General features: G+C 39.5%; 1 protein-coding gene across 6 annotated transcripts in view; it reads left to right on the top strand.

The window, feature by feature from the left end:
- Positions 1-24234, top strand: part of SCLT1 (sodium channel and clathrin linker 1) — a 206316-nt gene that overhangs the window by 29012 nt on the left and 153070 nt on the right. The window contains exon 3 of one of the 6 annotated variants that reach the window (XM_078001441.1): positions 853-1053. The gene's annotated coding sequence lies outside the window, so the exon portion shown is untranslated. 6 annotated transcript variants of the gene reach the window in all.

Here is a 24234-nt window from a genome sequence, read left to right as displayed (position 1 = left end):
GTACTCAACAAAAATAGAGTACATGTTCTTTTACAGTGCATATGGAGCAGTTACCAAAATTGACCATATGCTGAGTCATAAATTACAACAAATTTCAAGGGTTTCAAATTGCTTATAATTTGTTTTCTGACCACAGTGGCATTTAGCTATAAAGCAACAACAAAAAGTTAACCAGAAAATCCTATGTTGCTTTGAAATTTAACAGTACGCTTCTAATGGCTTACTAGTCAAAGGAAATTTCTAAATTAAGCTAGAAAATAGTTTGAACTTAGAATACTAAAAATTAGACACACAAAAATTGTAGGATGGACATCTAATTTCAGGAATATAGTGTAAATGTACACTAGGAAAGGAAAATAGTGTATATGTGAAACATACAATGCTGAAAGCTAGAAAGAAGGCAAGCAGACTATAATCTCAATGAAAATCTCAAAACTTATACAAAAATTAACTCAAAATCGCTCATAGAATTAAACTGAAGATGTAAATCTATGAATTTTTTGAGGATCAGTTGTGGATACTCTTCAGAATCTAGAGCTAGAAAAATAATTTTTGATATCACAAGCATGGTCCATAAAAGGAAAAAGCAAGGTACATAAATTGAAGTTTGAACTTTACTAATGTTGAAAACTTTGGCTGTGTTACAGGAGGATGAATAAACATACCACAGACTGACAGAAAAATTTGCAAACCATATATGTGACTGGTTATTACTATCTTAAATTTATATAGAACTCTTAAAATTCAACAGTTTAAAAAACAAGAAAAAACAAAACCAGCTATTCAATTAGAAAGTAGGTAAAAGAGAGCTAGATAAAAGAATAAGTGTTATCTACTGTCATCTCCCTACAGTGCACCGATTTTGACAACCACCCTTTCTAGCAGTTTAAAGGCTAGAGAAGTTCCAGAATACTATTGGAAAATAGACACATTGAAGAATGTAAGAACAATTTCAGTTCACCTGCATCACTCCTGCCCCAAGATGGCACAGCTCGGTTCCAAGAGAGACTCCCTCAACCTGTGATTCTTCCCACAGAGGGAAGTGAGAGCATAGTGAGTAAGCTCCTGGCTTTTCTACCTGTGCAGGACACTCCAAAAGACCCATCTTTTCCTTACCTCACTCAGAATAATGGGATCAGCCTGGCTAAGTGTCTAGGAGAGACTAGGAGCAGGGAAAACAGGCAGGGACTCACAGTCAGGGCTTGAAACTCAGGAAGGGACTGTGTATCCTACTAACCACTTTGCAGACTCTTTCAGCAGACCCACTCATATGCTGCTTGGGACACCTAACCTGTGTGGTGTACCACCACACCAGCTGGCCCACAGGTGATTCCAGCACTTCATATGCATTACCGCCCTCCATCCCCATGGTTGGCTGTCATGTGCACCCCCTAGATGGGGAATGCAGGCACAGTCAGCTGGCACAACTCTTTGGGATTTAAAGTATGCATGCAAACTTGAGCATTTCAGGGCACTACCTCCCCCCACCAAAAACAAACACCATGGGATATTCTCAACACCCAGCCTAGTTTTATAGAATCCAAAGAAAGCATACAATCTTACGAATTCTCCCTAAAAAGTAATGGGTGAAGGTGTGGAGTGGGTATATCTACTGAAAATGTCTGAGAGAAGCTTCGTGAAGCTGTTTGTTTCCCAAAGCCAGTCAGTAAAGACTAGAGGAGGTGACTGCTTCATATGTTAAGATGGCGACATAAGACTGGTTCAGATGTTAAGATAACAACATAATACAGTTAATGAAGTGAAAAGTGCAATAGAGAGCTTTAGCATTATACTTGAACAATTAGAAGAAAGAATCTGAACTTGAAAGCAGGTCATTTGAAATTATCCAGTCAGACAAGAAAAAAAAAGATTGAAAAGTAATTAAGAAAGCTTAAGGTATTTATGAAACATTGTCAAAGGAAGTGATACACAGATTGTGAGAGTCTCAGAAGGAGGAGAGAGAAAAAAAGAAGCACAAAGCTTAAAGAAATAATATCTGAAAAGTCCCCAAATCTTGGAAGACATCTAGACATCAGACATAAGACCCAAGGGTTCCCAAACAGATTGACCCAAAGATGACTTTACTCTGGCACATTATAATCAAATTGTCAAAAATCAAAGACAGTTAATTCTACAATCAGCAAGAGAAAAGCACTTATAACATACAAAGGAACTTCCATAGGCAATCAATGGATTTCTCAACAGTTACCTTACAGGTCAGGAGACAGTGGGATAATATATTCAAAGAACTGAAAGAAAAAAAAAAGTCAACTAAGAATACTTTACTCAACAAGACTACCCTTCAGAAATGAAGGAGAGATAAAGATTTTCCCAGACAAACAAAAGCTGAGGGAGTTCATCACCATTAGACCCAATTTACAAAAGATGCTAAAGAGTTCATGAATCTGAAGCAAAGTGATACTACTTATTAAAATATTGAAACACATGAAAGTATCAACTCATTGATAAAAGTATATTGCCAAGAATATTCTGACACTATAATGGTGGCGTATAAATCACTTTTAACTCTTCTACAAAAGTTTAAAGACAAAAAGTGACATCTGCAAGATAGCCAAGTAGAAGACTCTAGCAATTGTTCCCCTCACAAAGATAGCCAGAACAACAAATAACTTCATTTTAACAAAAATAACTGGGAGTGAGTGCCAGAGTGCATCAGAGGAGAAACAGAAACCCAAGTGGGTACAGAAACTCAAAATGGCCGTATAGAAAAAGGAAGGAAATGACAGACTTCCATTACACCAACCCCCAACTGGGACCAGCTAGGAACAAGGAGGAATTTCTCTCTACATGGAAAAGGTAAGGAAGAGGATCTCAGGAGCCTGCATCAACTCCTTGGACACCTACAGACCTCGCCACTGGGGTCCCCTGCAATCCTCAAAGTCACTAAGCTTATCTGAGGGAGCTACCTAGAGTCCACATGACCATACTGCCCCCAGAAAAGGAACCAACACTGTGCCCTGACCCCAGTGACTTACGCAACTAGTGTGCTATGCATTGTAGAATTGAAACTGCAGCTGGAGTGTGCCTTGCTCTGGAGGCAAGTAGCCGTAGCTCCCCTTCATTACTGAGGCTAAGCTGCTTTTCAGCCACCCCATCTCAGTGGCTTAGCATCTCAAAACTGAGCTGCGAAAAACTGTTACACCCTTCCCTGTGGGCCAGGCAGAGGTGGAACTACTCTACCTTCCCCTCACCCTATCCACGCCCCCACCACCAGACTGGACCCAAAGTGGTACCCTGTCTCCTAGGAAAACAGTACCTTAGCCACTGAGAGCAATCACATCTCCTCAATGCCTCAATTTGAAACAGCATCCCACATTCCAGCAAAATGGCGTCTAGGCCACTCAGAGTGCTCATTGCCCCCAGGATTGATCTGAAGTATGCTATCACCTTCTGGGAAATTGCTGCCCTGTCAGAGCTGAGTACTTATCCCAAGGAAACATTAGTGACTAAGCTGAAACACCCCACCCTATAGACCAGACATTTCATACCCGGCTTCCCTGGCACTGGACTAGCTCTAGAGTCTGAGCTGCAGAGACACATTTCTTTCTAGGGAGTGGATTCATTGTTGTGCTGTTCTCTGATGCCCCCAAACTGAAAAGACAACTGTGCTTTGCCATTCTGGGAAACTTGCTGCTGCACACCTGTCCTCACAGAAAGTAAGATACAGATAAGCCTTACCATCCTAGGGTCTACAGTCATCACTACATGGTGTCTTATCCCCTGGTATCTGAGATGCCACTGAACTCTACTGGCTTAAGTTCCTTATTTCTAGGTGTACTCTGCTCCTCAGGCACAAATCTCCAGAGTACCTTTTCTTCTCAGGAGTTGGGCCAGTGCTGTGCCTTGCCCCCACCCAGGGATAGAACCACAAGTACAATGCAGCCCTTGGGCCCAAGTGGATAGGGGTGTCTTAGAGTCCAGATCCTGGCTCTGTGGGCACTCTACATCCAAACCTGCCACAAAGAGCAAACCTGAACCCCCAAACCCAGGTACCACAAAGGATCAATGAAACCCTGAGGTTATGATCCCACCCCACAGCCATTCTAAGATCCTGCACCAGGAACTCAGTGCTACTGCAGCTACTTGTAAGCCATGTCATACCTGGGACCAACAGGGATCCTGTTGATAAGTCTCCCTATTGTGGTGAAATTAAATATAGGAGGACCCCAAGAATACTTGACACTAAGGAAATTAACAATCCATACCACCACTGCCACAAACTTCTACAGCCTAGGCCACTAAGACACCCACAGTTATTGCTGACGTTAGTTACAGCTGAACAACCTTCATAGACCCAATTCCATTGCACTTATCTGAAAACAAAATTACCACGTCCTTCAACTGGTACACTAAAGCCCAACTGCAAGTGAAAGTATTTCTCTATTAAAGCTACTCTACAAGATATGGAAGAAGCGATTGTTCCAACAGGTGTATGGATCAATGCAGGGACACAAGAAACATGAAAAAGGAAGGAAATATGGCACCACCAAAGGAACATAAGTCTTTAGTAAAAGGACCCAATGAAAAGGAAATCAATGAATTTCCAGAAGAAGAATTCAATGTAATGATATTAAGGTAACTCAATGAAGTAAAAGATAATACAGTAGATAATTCTATGAAATCAGACAAAGAATTCATAATATGAATGAGAAATTTAACAAAGAGAAATCACTAAAATGAATCAAACAATGTCTTCAACAGAAGAATTTGATTAATGAAATGAAAAGTACAGGACAGGCCTTCAAGAAGAGACTTGATCAAGCAGAACAACTGAACTTGAAGACAGGTTGTTTGAAATAATTTCTGCAAAAAAAAAAAAAAAGCCTACAGTACTTATGGAACACCATTAGGCAAACAAATATTCATATTATGGCTTTCCAGAAGGAGAAGAGAAGGGAAAAGCATAGAGAACCTGTTAATGAAATAATAGCTGAAAACTTTCCAAGGCTGTGGAGAGATATATATTACAGACAAATATTCAAAAGTCAAAGACAAAGAGAAAATGCTAAAGCTAGCCAGTGGTAAGCAGCAAGTCACATATAAAGGAATCTGTAATTAGACTAACAGCATTTCTCTGCAGAAACCTTACAGGACAGGAGAGAATGGTCAAAGTACCAAAAGAAGAAAAACAGTATCAGCCAAGAATACTATACCCAGCAACACTCTTCTTCAGAAATGAGGGAGAAAGAGTTTTTCCCAGACAAACGCAAACTGAGAAAATTCATGTCCACTCTATTAGCCCTACAGGAAATGCTCAAGAGAGTCCTATATCTGAAAGCAAAATACAATAATTGCTATCATGAAAGCACATAAAAATACAAAACTCACTGGTGGAGCAGATACACAAAGGAGAAATGGAAAAAGCATCAAACCTTATCACTAGAGAAAACTACCAAACCACAATAATAAGAGAAAAACAGGAAAAAAAGGATATACAAAACCATCAGAAAACAAATAACAAAGTGACAGGAGTAAGTCCTTAACTGTCAGTAATAACCATGAATCTAAATGGATTCCATTTCCCACTTAAAAGATAAAGACACGCTGAATGAATAAAACGCTGTGATCAAGAAACTCACTTCACCTGTAAACATACATATGGATGGAAAGTGAAGGCATGGAAAAAGATACCCAAATGGAAACAAAAATCAAACAAAGGTAGCTATTCTTATATGAGATAATACAAACGTTAAACCAAAAACTGGAAACAAACACGAAGTCATTACATAATGATGAATTCAATTATATCCTCCTTCCTGATCAATTGAGGAAGAGGATATAATCGTTTTAAATATGTATACACCCAACACCAGAGCATACAGATACATAAAGGAAGACAAAGGGAGTCCTGTGATCAAGAATGAATATAACAATTGTAAATATTTGATCTAAAGTGATAGATAGACTCTAATACAATAATAGGTGGGGGCATTAACACCCCACTCTCAGCATTGGACTGATCATCTAGACAGAAAAACAATAAACATTAGATTTAAACTATAGACCAAATGGATCTTGCATGCATTTATATAAATTTTTATTCAACAACTGAAGAATACATGTTATTTTCATGAATACATGGAACATTCTCCAGGATATATCATATTAGGCCATAAAACAAGTCTCAACAAAATTAAAATGATTAAAATATTTAAAATATTGTTTATGACCACAGTGGAATAAAACTATAATTCAGTGACAAGAGGAACATTAGAAACTGTATATATACATGGAAATTAAACAACATGCTCTTGAATGACCAATAGGTCAATGAACAAAATTAAGAAGGAAATTTGAAAATTTCTTGAAACAAGTGAAAATGGAAACACAATATACCAAAAACAATGGGATACAGCAAAAGAGGTAAATTTATAGCAATAAATACCTACATCAAAAAAAAAAAAATAGAGGGGCGGAGCAAGATGGCCGAATAGGAGCAGCTCCAGTCTCCAACTCCCAGCGCGAGCGACACAGAAGACCGGTGATTTCTGCATTTTCAACTGAGGTACTGGGTTCATCTCACTGGGGAGTGCCTGACGATCGGTGCTGGTCAGCTGCTGCAGCCCGACCAGCGAGAGCTGAAGCAGGGCGAGGCATTGCCTCACCTGGGAAGCGCAAGGGGGAAGGGAGTCCCTTTTCCTAGCCAGGGGAACTGAGACACACAACACCTGGAAAATCGGGTAACTCCCACCCCAATACTGCGCTTTAGGAAACAGGCACACCAGGAGATCATATCCCACACCTGGCCGGGAGGGTCCCACACCCACGGAGCCTCCCTCGTTGCTAGCGCAGCAGTCTGTGATCTACCGGCAAGGCAGCAGCCAGGCTGGGGGAAGGGCGCCCGCCATTGCTGAGGCTTAAGTAGGTAAACAAAGCTGCTGGGAAGCTCGAACTGGGTGGAGCTCACAGCAGCTCAAGGAAACCTGCCTGTCTCTGTAGACTCCACCTCTGGGGACAGGGCACAGTAAACTAAGACACACAGACACCTCTGCACAGACGCAAACGACTGTCTGACAGCTTTGAAGAGAGCAGTGGATCTCCCAACACGGAGGCTGAGATCTGAGAAGGGACAGACTCCCTGCTCAAGCGGGTCCCTGACCCCTGAGTAGCCTAACTGGGAGACATCCCCCACTAGGGGCAGTCTGACACCCCACACCTCACAGGGAGGAGTATACCCCTGAGAGGAAGCTTCCAAAGCAAGAATCAGACAGGTACACTCGCTGTTCAGAAATATTCTATCTTCTGCAGCCTCTGCTGCTGATACCCAGGCAAACAGGGTCTGGAGTGGACCTCAAGCAATCTCCAACAGACCTACAGCTGAGGGTCCTGACTGTTAGAAGGAAAACTATCAAACAGGAAGGACACCTACACCAAAACCCCATCAGTACATCACCATCATCAAAGACCAGAGGCAGATAAAACCACAAAGATGGGGAAAAAGCAGGGCAGAAAAGCTGGAAATTCAAAAAATAAGAGCGCATCTCCCCCGGCAAAGGAGCGCAGCTCGTCGCCAGCAACGGATCAAAGCTGGACGGAGAATGACTTTGACGAGATGAGAGAAGAAGGCTTCAGTCCATCAAATTTCTCAGAGCTAAAGGAGGAATTACGTACCCAGCGCAAAGAAACTAAAAATCTTGAAAAAAAAAGTGGAAGAATTGATGGCTAGAGTAATTAATGCAGAGAAGGTCCTAAACGAAATGAAAGAGATGAAAACCATGACACGAGAAATACGTGACAAATGCACAAGCTTCAGTAACCGACTCGATCAACTGGAAGAAAGAGTATCAGCGATTGAGGATCAAATGAATGAAATGAAGCGAGAAGAGAAACCAAAAGAAAAAAGAAGAAAAAGAAACGAACAAAGCCTGCAAGAAGTATGGGATTATGTAAAAAGACCAAATCTACGTCTGATTGGGGTGCCTGAAAGTGAGGGGGAAAATGGAACCAAGTTGGAAAACACTCTTCAGGATATCATCCAGGAGAACTTCCCCAACCTAGTAGGGCAGGCCAACATTCAAATCCAGGAAATACAGAGAACGCCACAAAGATACTCCTCGAGAAGAGCAACTCCAAGACACATAATTGCCAGATTCACCAAAGTTGAAATGAAGGAAAAAATCTTAAGGGCAGCCAGAGAGAAAGGTCGGGTTACCCACAAAGGGAAGCCCATCAGACTAACAGCAGATCTCTCCGCAGAAACTCTACAAGCCAGAAGAGAGTGGGGGCCAATATTCAACATTCTTAAAGAAAAGAATTTTAAACCCAGAATTTCATATCCAGCCAAACTAAGTTTCATAAGTGAAGGAGAAATAAAATCCTTTACAGATAAGCAAATGGTTAGAGATTTTGTCACCACTAGGCCTGCCTTACAAGAGATCCTGAAGGAAGCACTAAACATGGAAAGGAACAACCGGTACCAGCCATTGCAAAAACATGCCAAAATGTAAAGACCGTTGAGGCTAGGAAGAAACTGCATCAACTAATGAGCAAAATAACCAGTTAATATCATAATGGCAGGATCAAGTTCACACATAACAATATTAACCTTAAATGTAAATGGACTAAATGCTCCAATTAAAAGACACAGACTGGCAAACTGGATAAAGAGTCAAGACCCATCAGTCTGCTGTATTCAGGAGACCCATCTCACACACAGAGACATACATAGGCTCAAAATAAAGGGATGGAGGAAGATTTACCAAGCAAATGGAGAACAAAAAAAAGCAGGGGTTGCAATACTAGTCTCTGATAAAACAGACTTTAAACCATCAAAGATCAAAAGAGACAAAGAAGGCCATTACATAATGGTAAAGGGATCAATTCAACAGGAAGAGCTAACTATCCTAAATATATATGCACCCAATACAGGAGCACCCAGATTCATAAAGCAAGTCCTTAGAGACTTACAAAGAGACTTAGACTCCCATACAATAATAATGGGAGATTTCAACACTCCACTGTCAACATTAGACAGATCAACGAGACAGAAAGTTAACAAGGATATCCAGGAATTGAACTCATCTCTGCAACAAGCAGACCTAATAGACATCTATGGAACTCTCCACCCCAAATCAACAGAATATACATTCTTCTCAGCACCACATCATACTTACTCCAAAATTGACCACGTAATTGGAAGTAAAGCACTCCTCAGCAAATGTACAAGAACAGAAATTATAACAAACTGTCTCTCAGACCACAGTGCAATCAAACTAGAACTCAGGACTAAGAAACTCACTCAAAACCGCTCAACTACATGGAAACTGAACAACCTGCTCCTGAATGACTACTGGGTACATAACGAAATGAAGGCAGAAATAAAGATGTTCTTTGAAACCAATGAGAACAAAGATACAACATACCAGAATCTCTGGGACACATTTAAAGCAGTGTGTAGAGGGAAATTTATAGCACTAAATGCCCACAAGAGAAAGCAGGAAAGATGTAAAATTGACACTCTAACATCGCAATTAAAAGAACTAGAGAAGCAAGAGCAAACACATTCGAAAGCTAGCAGAAGGCAAGAAATAACTAAGATCAGAGCAGAACTGAAGGAGATAGAGACACAAAAAACCCTCCAAAAAATCAATGAATCCAGGAGTTGGTTTTTTGAAAAGATCAACAAAATTGACAGACCACTAGCCAGACTAATAAAGAAGAAAAGAGAGAAGAATCAAATCGACGCAATTAAAAATGATCAAGGGGATATCACCACCGACCCCACAGAAATACAAACTACCATCAGAGAATACTATAAACACCTCTACGCAAATAAACTGGAAAATCTAGAAGAAATGGATAATTTCCTGGACACTTACACTCTTCCAAGACTAAACCAGGAAGAAGTTGAATCCCTGAATAGACCAATAGCAGGCTCTGAAATTGAGGCAACAATTAATAGCCTACCAACCAAAAAAAGTCCAGGACCAGATGGATTCACAGCTGAATTCTACCAGAGGTACAAAGAGGAGTTGGTACCATTCCTTCTGAAACTATTCCAATCAATAGAAAAAGAGGGAATCCTCCCTAACTCATTTTATGAGGCCAACATCATCCTGATACCAAAGCCCGGCAGAGACACAACAAAAAAAGAGAATTTTAGACCAATATCCCTGATGAACATCGATGCAAAAATCCTCAATAAAATACTGGCAAACCGGATTCAGCAACACATCAAAAAGCTTATCCACCATGATCAAGTGGGCTTCATCCCTGGGATGCAAGGCTGGTTCAACATTCGCAAATCAATAAACATAATCCAGCATATAAACAGAACCAAAGACAAGAACCACATGATTATCTCAATTGATGCAGAAAAGGCTTTTGACAAAATTCAACAGCCCTTCATGCTAAAAACGCTCAATAAATTCGGTATTGATGGAACGTACCTCAAAATAATAAGAGCTATTTATGACAAACCCACAGCCAATATCATACTGAATGGGCAAAAACTGGAAAAATTCCCTTTGAAAACTGGCACAAGACAGGGATGCCCTCTCTCACCACTCCTATTCAACATAGTGTTGGAAGTTCTGGCTAGGGCAATCAGGCAAGAGAAAGAAATCAAGGGTATTCAGTTAGGAAAAGAAGAAGTCAAATTGTCCCTGTTTGCAGATGACATGATTGTATATTTAGAAAACCCCATTGTCTCAGCCCAAAATCTCCTTAAGCTGATAAGCAACTTCAGCAAAGTCTCAGGATACAAAATTAATGTGCAAAAATCACAAGCATTCTTATACACCAGTAACAGACAAACAGAGAGCCAAATCAGGAATGAACTTCCATTCACAATTGCTTCACAGAGAATAAAATACCTAGGAATCCAACTTACAAGGGATGTAAAGGACCTCTTCAAGGAGAACTACAAACCACTGCTCAGTGAAATCAAAGAGGACACAAACAAATGGAAGAACATACCATGCTCATGGATAGGAAGAATCAATATTGTGAAAATGGCCATACTGCCCAAGGTAATTTATAGATTCAATGCCATCCCCATCAAGCTACCAATGAGTTTCTTCACAGAATTGGAAAAAACTGCTTTAAAGTTCATATGGAACCAAAAAAGAGCCCGCATCTCCAAGACAATCCTAAGTCAAAAGAACAAAGCTGGAGGCATCACGCTACCTGACTTCAAACTATACTACAAGGCTACAGTAACCAAAACAGCATGGTACTGGTACCAAAACAGAGATATAGACCAATGGAACAGAACAGAGTCCTCAGAAATAATACCACACATCTACAGCCATTTGATCTTTGACAAACCTGAGAGAAACAAGAAATGGGGAAAGGATTCCCTATTTAATAAATGGTGCTGGGAAAATTGGCTAGCCATAAGTAGAAAGCTGAAACTGGATCCTTTCCTTACTCCTTATACGAAAATTAATTCAAGATGGATTAGAGACTTAAATGTTAGACCTAATACCATAAAAATCCTAGAGGAAAACCTAGGTAGTACCATTCAGGACATAGGCATGGGCAAAGATTTCATGTCTAAAACACCAAAAGCAACGGCAGCAAAAGCAAAAATTGACAAATGGGATCTCATTAAACTAAAGAGCTTCTGCACAGCAAAAGACACTACCATCAGAGTGAACAGGCAACCTACAGAATGGGAGAAAATTTTTGCAATCTACTCATCTGACAAAGGGCTAATATCCAGAACCTACAAAGAACTCAAACAAATTTACAAGAAAAAAACAAACAACCCCATCAAAAAGTGGGCAAAGGACATGAACAGACATTTCTCAAAAGAAGACATTCATACAGCCAACAGACACATGAAAAAATGCTCATCATCACTGGCCATCAGAGAAATGCAAATCAAAACCACAATGAGATACCATCTCACACCAGTTAGAATGGCAATCATTAAAAAGTCAGGAAACAACAGGTGCTGGAGAGGATGTGGAGAAATAGGAACACTTTTACACTGTTGGTGGGATTGTAAACTAGTTCAACCATTATGGAAAACAGTATGGCGATTCCTCAAGGATCTAGAACTAGATTTACCGTATGACCCAGCCATCCCATTACTGGGTATATACCCAAAGGATTATAAATTATGCTGCTATAAAGACACATGCACACGTATGTTTATTGCAGCACTATTCACAATAGCAAAGACTTGGAATCAACCCAAATGTCCATCAGTGACAGATTGGATTAAGAAAATGTGGCACATATACACCATGGAATACTATGCAGCCATAAAAAAGGATGAGTTTGAGTCCTTTGTAGGGACTTGGATGCAGCTGGAATCCATCATTCTTAGCAAACTATCACAAGAACAGAGAACCAAACACCGCATGTTCTCACTCATAGATGGGAACTGAACAATGAGATCACTCGGACTCAGGAAGGGGAACATCACACACCGGGGCCTATCATGGGGAGGGGGGAGGGGGGAGGGATTGCATTGGGAGTTATACCTGATGTAAATGACGAGTTGATGGGTGCAGCACAGCAACATGGCACAAGTATACATATGTAACAAACCTGCACGTTATGCACATGTACCCTACAACTTAAAGTATAATAATAAATAAATTAAAAAAAAATAATAATAATAATAAATAAAATAGAAGGGAAAAAAAAAAAATAGAAAGACTTCAAGTAACCTAATGAAACATCTGAAGGAACTGGAAAGGCAAGAACAAATCAAACACAAACAATAGTATAGGGAAAGAAATAATAGATGTCAGAGTAGAAATGGACAAAATTGGCACTAAAAAAAACAATACAAGAGATCAACAAAATGAAAAATTCATTATTTGAGAAGATAAACAACAAAATATGGCAAAATAACCAAGAGAAAAGTGAAAAGATCCCAATAAAATCAGAAGTGAAAAAAGGAGACATTATGATACCACAGAAACACAAGGGATTGGACCGGGCATGGTGGCTTATGCCTGTAATCCCAGTGCTTTGGGAGGCCAAAGTGGGCGGATCACCTGAGGCCAGTTCAAGACCAGCCTGGCCAACATGGTGAAACCCCATCTGTACTAAAAATACAAAAATTAGCCAGGCGTGGTGGCGGGTGCCTGTAATTTCAGTTACTCGGATGGCTGAGGCACAAGAATCACTTGAACCTGGGAGGTGGAGGTTGCATTGAGTCGAGATCATGCCACTGCACTCCAGCCTGGGTGACAGAGTGAGACTCCCTCTCAAAAAAAAAAAAAAAAAAAAAAAAAGGAAAAGAAATACAAAGGATCAATAGGACTATTGTGAACAATTATATGTCAATAAATTAGAAAACCTAGCAATAATGGATAAATTCCCAGACACACAGAACCCTCCAAGATTAAATGTAGAAGAAATAGAAAACCTGAACAGATCAGTTATGAAGAACGAGACTGAGTCTGTAATAAAAAGTCTTAAAAAAAAAAAAAAAAAAAAAAAAAACTCAAGACCTGATGGCTTCACTGCTGAATTTTACCAAAACATTTAAAGAATAATATTAATTCTTATTAGCTGGGCATGGTGGTGCATGCCCATAGTCCCAGCTACTTGGGAGGCTAAGAGTTATCAAAAACAAAAAAAGAAGAAGAAGAAGAATATTAATTCTTCTAAAATTATTCCAGAAAATCAATGATGATGGAATTCTTCCAAACACATCCCACAAGGCCAGCATTACGTGATACCAAAACCCAACAAAGGCACAATAAAAGGAAACTATAGGTTAATATCTCTGATGAATATAGATGGTAAATTCTTCAACAAAATAATTGGAAATAGAATCCAGCAGCATATTAAAAAGATTATTTACCATCATCAAGTGGGATCAAGAGATGTAAGGATGGTTCAACATACACAAATCAGAAAACCTGATACATCACATCCAAGAATGAAGGACAAAAACCATATGATAATCTCAATAGATCCAAAAAAAGCAAGTGATAAAATTCAACGTATCTTCTTGATTTAAAAAAGCTTTCAACAAGTTAGGTGTTTGAATGTATCTCAGACCAATTAAGTCCATCTATGACAAACCCACAGCCAGCATTATACTGACTATATAAAAGTTGAAAGGTTTTTCTTCCTAAGATTTGGAACAACACCAGGATGCCCACATTCACCATTTTTATTCAACTTAGTATGGGAGTCCTAGCTAGAGCACTTAGGCAAGAGAAAGAAATTAAAGGGCATCCAAATTGGAAAGGAGGAAGTTGTTTGAACCTATTTGCAGATGACATCATCTTATATATAGAAACATGTAAAAGCTCCACCAAAACACTCTTAGAACTGATCAAAAAATTCAGTAAAGTTGCAGAATACAAAATCAACACGCAAAACTTAACAGTGTTTCTATACACTAAAATAAACTAGTGGGAGAAAAAATCAAGACAGCAATCTCATTTACAATAGCTACAGAAAATTAAGAAAATATCTAAGAATAAATTTGCCAAGGTGGTGAAAGATTTCTATAAGTAAATATATAAATGTTGAAAGAAATTGAAAATGATACAAACAAATAGAAATACATACCATGTTCATGGATTTGAAGAACAAAGCTGGAGGCATCACTCCACCTGACCTCAAAATATACTATAAAACTATAGTAATCAAAACAGCATGGTACTGCCATAAAAATAGACACATAGACCAGTAGAACACAATAAAGAATCAAAATTTACATCCAACTGAATTTCAACAAAGGTGCCAAGAACATTCATTGGAGATTGGACAGTCTCTTTAAGAAATAGTACTGGCAGGGCCACGCGCAATGGCTCATGCCTGTAATCCCAGCACTTTGGGAGGCTGAGGCAGGTGGATCACAAGGTCAGTAGATCACGACCATCCTGGCTAACATGGTGAAACCCTGTCTCTACTAAAAAAAATAGAAAAAATTAGCTGGGCGTGGTGGCGGGCGCCTGTAGTCCCAGCTACTCGGGGGACTGAGGCAGGAGAGTGGTGTGAACCTGGGAGGCAAAGGTTGCAGAGCGAGACTGTGTCTCAAAAAAAAAAAAAAAAAAAAATTGTACTGGCAGATAGACATTGGTAAGATGGCTGAATAGGAACAGCTCCAGTCTGCGGCTCCCAGCGAGACCGATGCAGAAGGTGGTTGATTTTTGCATTTCAAGTGAGGTAACCTGTTCATCTCATTGGGACTGGTTAGGCAGCAGTTGCAGACCATGGAGGTCTAGCAGAAGTAGGGTGGGGCATCATCTCACCCATGAAGTGCAAGCAGCTGGAGTCCTCCCTACCACAGGCAAGGGAAGTCATGAGGGACTGTGCTATTTGGCCCAGATACTATGCTTTTCCCAGTTTCTGCAGTCTGTAGATCAGGAGATTCCCTTGTTGCCTACACCACCAGTGCCCTGGGTTTCAAGGACAACACTGTGTGGATGTTTGGGCAGACACCAAGCTAGCTGCAGGAGATTTTTTGTTTTGTTTTTTTTGTTTATTTTTTTGTTTTTCTTATGCCAGTGGTGCCTGGAACCCCAGTGAGACAGAACTGCTCACTCCCTGGAAAGGGAGCTGAAGCCAGAGAGCAAAGTGGTCTCACTCAGCGAGTCCCACTCCCATGGAGACTAGCAAGCTAAGAACCACTGGCTCGAAATTCTTGCTGGCAACACAGCAGTCTGAAGTCCACCTAGGATGAATAAACATAGTTGGGGGAGGGGCATCCACCATTACTGAGGCTTGAGTAGGTAATTTTGCTGTCACTGCTAAGGAGGCAGGGAAGGTCAGACTGGGCAGAACTCAATAGAATGCACCTAAGAGACTGTGGCCAGAATGCCTCTCTAGATTCATGCTCATAGGGTGTCTCTGAAAGAAAGGCAGCAACCCCAGTTAGGGGCTTATCTCCCTGGGACAGAGCACCTGAGAGAAGGGGCAGATGTGGTCGCAGCTTCAGCAGACTTAAACGATCCTACCTGCTGGCTCTGAAGAGTGCAGCATATCCTGACAAGCAGAATCCTCCCAGCACAGCACTAGAGCTCTGCTAAGGGACAGATTGCCTCCTCCAGTGGGTCCCTAACCCCCATGCTTCCTGACTGGGAAAGATCTCCCAAGAAGGATTGACAGACTGCTTATACAGGAGAGCTCCAGCTGATATCAGGCCAGTGCCCCTCTGGGATGAAGCTTCCAGGAAAAGGAACAGGCAGCCATCTTTGCTGTTCTGCAGCCTCTGCTAATGATACCCAGGAAAACAAGGTCTGGAGTGGACCTCCAGCAAACTGCAGCAGACCTGCAGAAGAAGGGCCTGACTGTTAGAAGAAAAACTAAAAAATAGAAACCAATAACATCAACATCAACAAAAAGGACCCCAACCCAAAAACCCCATCCAAAGGTCATCAGCCTCAAAGATCAAATCCACCACGTAGGTAAATCCATTATGATGAGGAAAAACCAGTGCAAAAATGTTGAAAAATCCAAAAACCAGAATGCCTGTTCTCCACATGTCACAACTCTTCTCCTTTCTGCAAGGGCAGAAAACTAGACAGAGTATGAGCTTGACAAATTGACAGAAGTAGGCATCAGAGGGTAGGTAATAAACTCCTCTGAGCTGAAGGAGCATGTTCTAACCCAATGCAAGGAAGCTCAGAACCTTCATAAAAAGGTTCCAGGAGCTGCTAACTATAATAGCCAGTTTAGAGAAGAACATAAATGACCTGACGGAGCTGAAAAACACAGCACGAGAACTTTGTGAAGCATACACAACTATCAATAGCCGAATCGATCAAGCAGAAGAACAGTCATCAGAGATTGAAGATCAACTTAATGAAATAAAGTGAGAAGACAAGATTAAAGAAAAAAGAGTGAAATGAAAGAAACAGAGCCTCCAAGAAATATGGGACTATGTGAAAAGGCCAAATCTGCATTTGATTGGTGTACCTGAAAGTGACGGGGAGAATGGAACCAACTTAGAAAACACTCTTCAGGTTATTATCCAGGAGAACTTCCCCAACCTAGCAAGACAGGCCAACAGTCAAATTCAGGAAATGTAGAGAACACCACAAAGATACTCCTCAAGAATTGCAACCCCAAGACACATAATCATCAGATTCACCAAGGTTGAAATGAAGGAAAATATGTTAAGGGCAGCCAGAGGGAAAGGTCGGGTTACCCACAAAGGGAAGCCCATCAGACTAACAGCAAATCTCTTGGCAGAAACCCTAGAAGCCAGAAGAAAGTGGGGGCCAATATTCAACATTCTTAAGGAATTTTCAACCCAGAATTTTACATCCAGCCAAATTAAGCTTCATAAGCGAAGGAGAAATAAAATCTGTTACAGGTAAGCAAATGCTGAGGGATTTTGTCACCACCAGGCCGGCCTTAGAAGAACTCCTGAAGGAAGCACTAAATATGGGAAGGAAAAACTGGTAACAGGCACTGCAAAAACACACCAAATTGTAAAGACCATGGACACTATGAAGAAACTGCATCAACTATTGGGCAAAATAACCAGCTAGCATCATGATGACAGGATCAAATTCACACATAACAATATTAACCTTAAGTGTAAATGGGCTACATGCCCCAGTTAAAAGACACTGGCAAATTGGATAAGGAGTCTAGACCCATCAGTGTGCTGTCTTTAGGAGACCCACTCACATGCAAAGACACACACAGGCTCAAAATAAAGAAATGGGGGAATATTTACCAAGCAAATGGAAAGCAAAAAAAAGGCAAGGGTTGCAATCCTAGTTTCTGATAAAACAGACTTTAAACCAACAAAGGTCAAAAGAGATAAAGAAGGGCATTACATAATGTTAAAAGGATCAATGCATTAAGAAGTGCTAACTATCCTAAATATATATGCACCCACTACAGGAGGAAACAGATTTATAAAGCAGGTTCTTAGAGACTTACAAAGAGACTTACACTCCCACACAATAATAGTGGGAGACTTTAACACCCCACTGTCAATATTTGACTGATCAATAAGACAGAAAGTTAACAAGGATATCCTGGACTTGAACTCAGCTCTGGACCAAGCAGACCTAAGAGACATCTGCAGAACTCTCCACCCCAAATCAACAGAATATATATTATTCCCAGCACCACATCACACTCATTCTAAAATTGACCACAAAATTGGAAGTAAAACACTCCTCAGCAAATGCAAAAGAATGGAAATCATAACAGTCTCTCAGAATGCAGTGCAATCGAATTGGAACTCAGGATCAAGAAACTCACTCAGAACCACACAGCTATATGGAAACTGAACAATGTGCTCCTGAATTACTACTGGGTAAATAACAAAATGAAGGCAGAAATGAAGATGTTCCTTGAAACCAATAAGAACAAAGACACAACGTACCAGAATCTCTGGGACATATTTCAACAGTATGTAGAGGGAAATTTATAGCACCAAATGCCCACAAGAGAAAGCAAGAAAGATGTAAAATCGACACCCTAACATTGCAATTAAAAGAACTAGAGAAGCAAGAGCAAACAAATGCAAAAGCTAGCAGAAGACAAGAAATAACTAAGATCAGAGCAGAGCAGAGCTGAAGGAGATAGAGACATGAAAATTCCTTTAAAAAGTTAATAAATCTAGGAGCTAGTTTTTCTAAAAGATCAACAATATAGATAGACTGCTAGCCAGACTAATAAAGAAGAAAAGAGAGAAGAATCAAATAGACACAATAAAAAATGATAAAAGGGATATCACCACCAATCCCACAGAAATAAAAAACTACCATGAGAGAATACTATAAACACTTCTACACACACACACACACACAAAACTAGAAAATCTACAAGAAATGGACAAATTCCTGGACACATACACCCTTCCAAGAATAATCCAGGAAGAAGTCAAATCCCTGAATAGACCAATAACAAGTTCTGAAATTGAGGCAGTAAATAATAGCTTACCAACCAAAAAAAAGTCCAGGACCAGATGGATTCACAGCCGAATTCTACCAGAGGTACAAAGAGGAGCTGGTACAATTCCTTCTGAAACTATTTCAAACAGTAGAAAAAGAGGGTATCCCCCCTAACTAATTTTATGAGGCCAGCATCATCCTGATACCAAAATCTGGCAGAGATACAACAAAAAAAAGAAAATTTCAGGCCAATATCCCTGATGAACATCAATTTGAAAATCCTCGATAAAATACTGGCAAACAGAATTCAGCAGCACATCAAAAAGTTTATCTACCACGATCAAGTTGGCTTCATCCCTGGGATGCAAGGCGGGTTTAACATATGCAAATCAATAAACAATCTATCACATAAACAGAACCAGTGACAAAAACCACACAATTATCTCAATAGATGCAAAAAAAGGCCTTTGACAAAATTCAACAGCCCTCCATGCTAAAAACTCTCAATAAACTAGGTATTGATGGAACATATTTCAAAATATAGGAGCTATTTATGACAAACCCACAGCCAATATCATACCAAATGGGCAAAAACTGGAAGCATTCCCTTTGAAAACTGGCACATGACAAAGATTCCCTCTCTCACCACTCCTATTCAACATAGTATTGGAAGTTCTGGCCAGGGCAATGAGGCAAGAGAAAGAAAGAAATGGTATTCAATTAGGAAAAGAGGAAGTCGGATTGTCTCTGTTTGGAGATGACATGATTGTGTATTTAGAAAACCCCATCATCTCAGGCCAAAATCTCTTTAAGCTGACACGCAACTTCAGCAAAGTCTCAGGATACAAAATCAGTGTGCAAAAATCCAAGCATTCCTATACACCAATAGCAGACCAATAGAGAGCCAAATCATGAGTGAACTCCCATTCACAATTGTTACAAAGAGAGTAAAATACCTAGGGATACAACTTACAAGAGATATGAAGAACCTCTTCAAGGAGAACTACAAACTACTGCTCAAGGAAATAAGAGAGGACACAAACATGGAAAAACATTCCATGCTTATTGATAGGAAGAATCAATATTGTGAAACTGGTCATACTATTCAAAGAAATTTATAGATTCAATGCTATTCCCCTCAAGCTACCACTGTCTTTCTTCACAGAACTAGAAAAAAACTACTTTAAATTTCATATGGAACCAAATAAGAGCCTGTATAGCCAAGACAATCCTAAGCAAAAAGAACAAAGCTGGAGTCATGCTACCTGACTATACTGCACTGCTACACTAACCAAAACGGCATGGTACTGGTGCCAAAACAGATACATAGACCAATAGAACAGAACAAAGGCCTCAGAAATAAAACCACACATCTACAACCATCTGATCTTCAATAAACCTGACAAAAGTAATGGGGAAATGATTCCCTATTTAATTAATGGTGCTGGGAAAACTGGCTAGTCTCAAGCAGAAAACATAAACTGGACCCCCTCCTTACACCTTATACAAACAATATCTCATGATGGTTTAAAGACTTAAAAGCCAAAACCATAAAAACCCCAGTAGAAAACCTAGACAGCACCATTCAGGACATAGGCATGGGCAAAGACTTCATGACTAAAACACCAAAAGCAATTACAACAAAATAGACAAATGGGATCCAGTTAAAACTAAAGAGCTTCTGCATAGAAAAGCAACTATCATCATAGTGAACAGGCGTCCTACAGAATGGGAGAAAATTTTTGCAAGCTACCCATCTGACAAAGGTCTAATATCCACAATCTGCAAGGAACATAAGCAAATTTACAAGAAAAAAACGACCCCATCAAACAATGGGTGAAGGATATTAACAAACACTTGTCAAAAAAGACATTTATGTGGCCGACAAACATACGAAGAAGAAGCTCATCATCATTGGTCATTAGAGAAATGCAAATCAGAACCAAAAGGGATATCATCTCACACCAGTTAGAATGGCGATCATTAAAAAGTCAGGAAACAACAGATGCTGGCAAGTTTGTATATAAACAGGAATGCTTTTACACTGCTGGTGGGAGTGTAAATTAGTTCAACTATTGTGGAAGAAATTGTGGCAATTCCTCAAGGATATAGAACCAGAAATTCCATTTGACCCAGCAATCCCATTACTGTGTATATACCTAAAGCATTATAAATTATTCTACTATCACATGCACACATATGTTTATTGAAGCACTATTTATAATAGCAAAGACTTGGAACCAACCCAAATGCCCATGAAGATAGACTGGATAAAGAAAATGTGGCACATATACACCAGGGAATATTATGCAGCCATAAAAAAGAATGCGTTCATGTACTTTGCAGGGATATGAATGAAGCTAGAAAGCATTGTCCTCAGCAAACACAAGAACAGAAAGGCAAACACTGCATGTTTTCACTCATAAGTGGGAATTGAACAATGAGAACACATGGACACAAGGAGGGAAACATCACGCACCAGGGCCTGTCAGGGATGGCATGTAAGGGGAAGGAGAGCATTAGGACAAATACCTAATGCATGCAGGGTTAAAACCTAGATGACAGGTTGATAGGTGCAGCAAGCCATCATGGCACGTGTATACCTATGTAACAAACCTGCATGTTCTGCACATGTATCCCAGAACTTAAAGTAAAATAAAAATTAAAATTAACTGTCATCTGCAAATAAAGAAAAAGAAATAGTGCTGGAAAAACTCGATATCCATATGCCAAAAATAAGTCACCCCTGTCTCTTACCATATACAAAAATCAACACAAAATGGACTAAAAAAATGTAACACCAAACACTATGAAACTGGTGGACAAAAACAAATGTTTCAGTACATTTTCCTGGGTAAAGGTTTTATGGAGAAGACCTCAAAGGCATAAGCAAGAAAGGCAAATATAGACAAATGGAATTATATCAATCTTAAAAGCTTCTGTATTGTAAAGGAAACAGTCAACAGAATGAAGAGAAATCTGGCAAAATGGGAGAAAGTATTTGAAAACTATTCATCTGACAAGAGACAAATGTCCAGAATATATAAGGAGCTTAAACAATTCAGCAGTTAAAAGAAGAATCCAATTTAAAAATGAGTAAATGAACTGAATAGACATCTCTAAAAGAAGACATACAACTGGCCAAGAAGTATATGAAAAAAATGCTAAACATTTAGTCATCATTAGAGAAATGCATATCAAAACCACAGTGAGATCCCATCTCACCCCTGTTTGAATGACTTTTGTCCTAAAGACAGGCAATAATGGATGCTGGTGAGGATGTAGAGAAAGGGGAACCCTCATACACTGTTGGTAGAAATATACATTAGTTTAGCCACTGTGGAGAACAGTATGGAAGTTCCTCAAAAACATAATAGTTCCCCCTCAAAATTTATATGAAAAAGGACAAGAAGAGCTAAGACAATCTTGCAGAACAACTACACTTGGAAACAGATACTACCAGGTCTTAATATTTACTATAAAGCTATAGTAATTTGGTTAGTATGGTATTGGCCAAGGAAACAAGCCAGTTAAACAGAATAAAGTTTAGAAATAGCTTTACACATACCAGACTTTCATTCAGAATAAAGAAAAATGAATTTTGATCTCTACCCAAACTACTCTCATATGTGATTTCTGCATTGATTGCATATCTAAATGTTAAGGTAAAGCTTTTAGAATAAAACTTGAGGGAAGACGTTATGAGCTTATAGTAGGCAGGATGGCTTAAACGGGACATAAGCACTAATCATAAAGGAAAGAAATGATAAACTGGGCTACTTCAAAATGAAAGAACTTATGTTTTTAAGACACCATTAAGAAAGTAAAAAGCTAAGCTATGGAATGGAGAATATATTTGTAATCTTGCAAAAATCTAGAATATTTGAAGAATGTCTTCAAATTAATAACTAAAACAATTATCCATTAGAGAAACAGGTCACTTCACAAAAGGAGGTATTTAAAATGCTTAGTAACTGTAGAAAAGAGTCTTCAACTTCATTGTTTATCAGGTAAATGGAAATTCAAACCACAATGAAATACTACTACATCCACTGGCTAGAGTGAAAAGCATAACTCCAAGTGTTGACAAAGATGTGGAATAACTCTCATACACTGCCTGTGAGAGAGTAAATTGGTAAGATTACTTCAGAAAATTGACATTTTATTCTAGATCTGACTGATACAGACCTTATGAGTCATCAGTTTTACCTGTAGGTATACCCATCAGAAATGCCTATACCAAGAAGACCTTTTCAAGAATGTTTGTAGCAGCACTATTTATAATAGCCAAATAATGAACAACCCAGATACTTCATTTAATAATAGAAAGCATAGCCAGGCACGGTGGCTCACACCTGTAATCCCAGTACTTTGGGAGGCCAAGGCAGGCGGATCACGAGGTCAGGAGATCGAGACCATCCTGGCTAACACGGTGAAACCCCATCTCTACTAAAAATACAAAAAATTAGCCAGGCGTGGTGGCAGGCACCTGTAGTCCGAGATACTCAGGAGGCTGAGGCAGGAGAATGGCAGGAACCTGGGAGGCGGAGGTTGCAGTGAGCCGAGATCGTGCCACTGCACTCCTGCCTGGGCAACAGAGCGAGACTCCATCTCAAAAATAAATAAATAAATAATAATAGAAAGCATAAATATATTGTGGCATACTTATAAAGTGAAATGGTATATGTCAGTAAGAATGAACGAACCAAAATTACCCACAGCAGTAAGAATGAATCTCACAAACCCAGTGATAAGCAAAAGAAGCCAGACATAACAGAAAATATACTGTATGGTTATATTTTTATAATTTTTTTTAAAAACAGGCAAAATGATTTCATACTGTTAGAAGTCAGGATTTGGGTCCCACATGGAGCGTGGGAGTAGTGACTTAGGGGTTTAGGGGTTGTTGGTTATATACACAATTCTCACTTTTTGCAGTGCCATATTAACTGAAACTTGTGTGTATCACAACTTTGTCCTTACTTGGATTTGATGTTTCCACAGAACTGTGCAAAATGAAGACATACCAACATGCAAAGTGAGGAGTACTTGTGTTGCTTGATTTGTGTTCTGGTTACATGAGTATATTCACTTTGTGAGAATTATTTAGCTGTATACTTATAATTTGCACAGTCTTCTGTATGTATGTAGTACTTGAATAAAAACAGTATTGATTATCTTCCTTTCATCCACTCATTCTCACCATTCTATGCCTCTTTCATGGTATGTCTTTATTCTTATTATTGTTCCTTGCTTATTTGCCTGTTTCTGCCTATAACTCTACAGTCCATTCAGTGGATAAGGACTATGAGTTGTTCATCTTTGTATTATTTACTGTACCTCCCATGGGCCCTTACACATAGTAGGTAAATAAATATTTACAGAGTAAAATATTAAAAATTAATTAAGTGAAACTTTAGAATTCAGAGGC

Source organism: Macaca mulatta, chromosome 5, assembly GCF_049350105.2.
Source record: "Macaca mulatta isolate MMU2019108-1 chromosome 5, T2T-MMU8v2.0, whole genome shotgun sequence".
NCBI classification, from domain to species: Eukaryota; Metazoa; Chordata; class Mammalia; order Primates; family Cercopithecidae; genus Macaca; species Macaca mulatta.
This window is presented reverse-complemented; position numbering and strand designations above follow the sequence as displayed.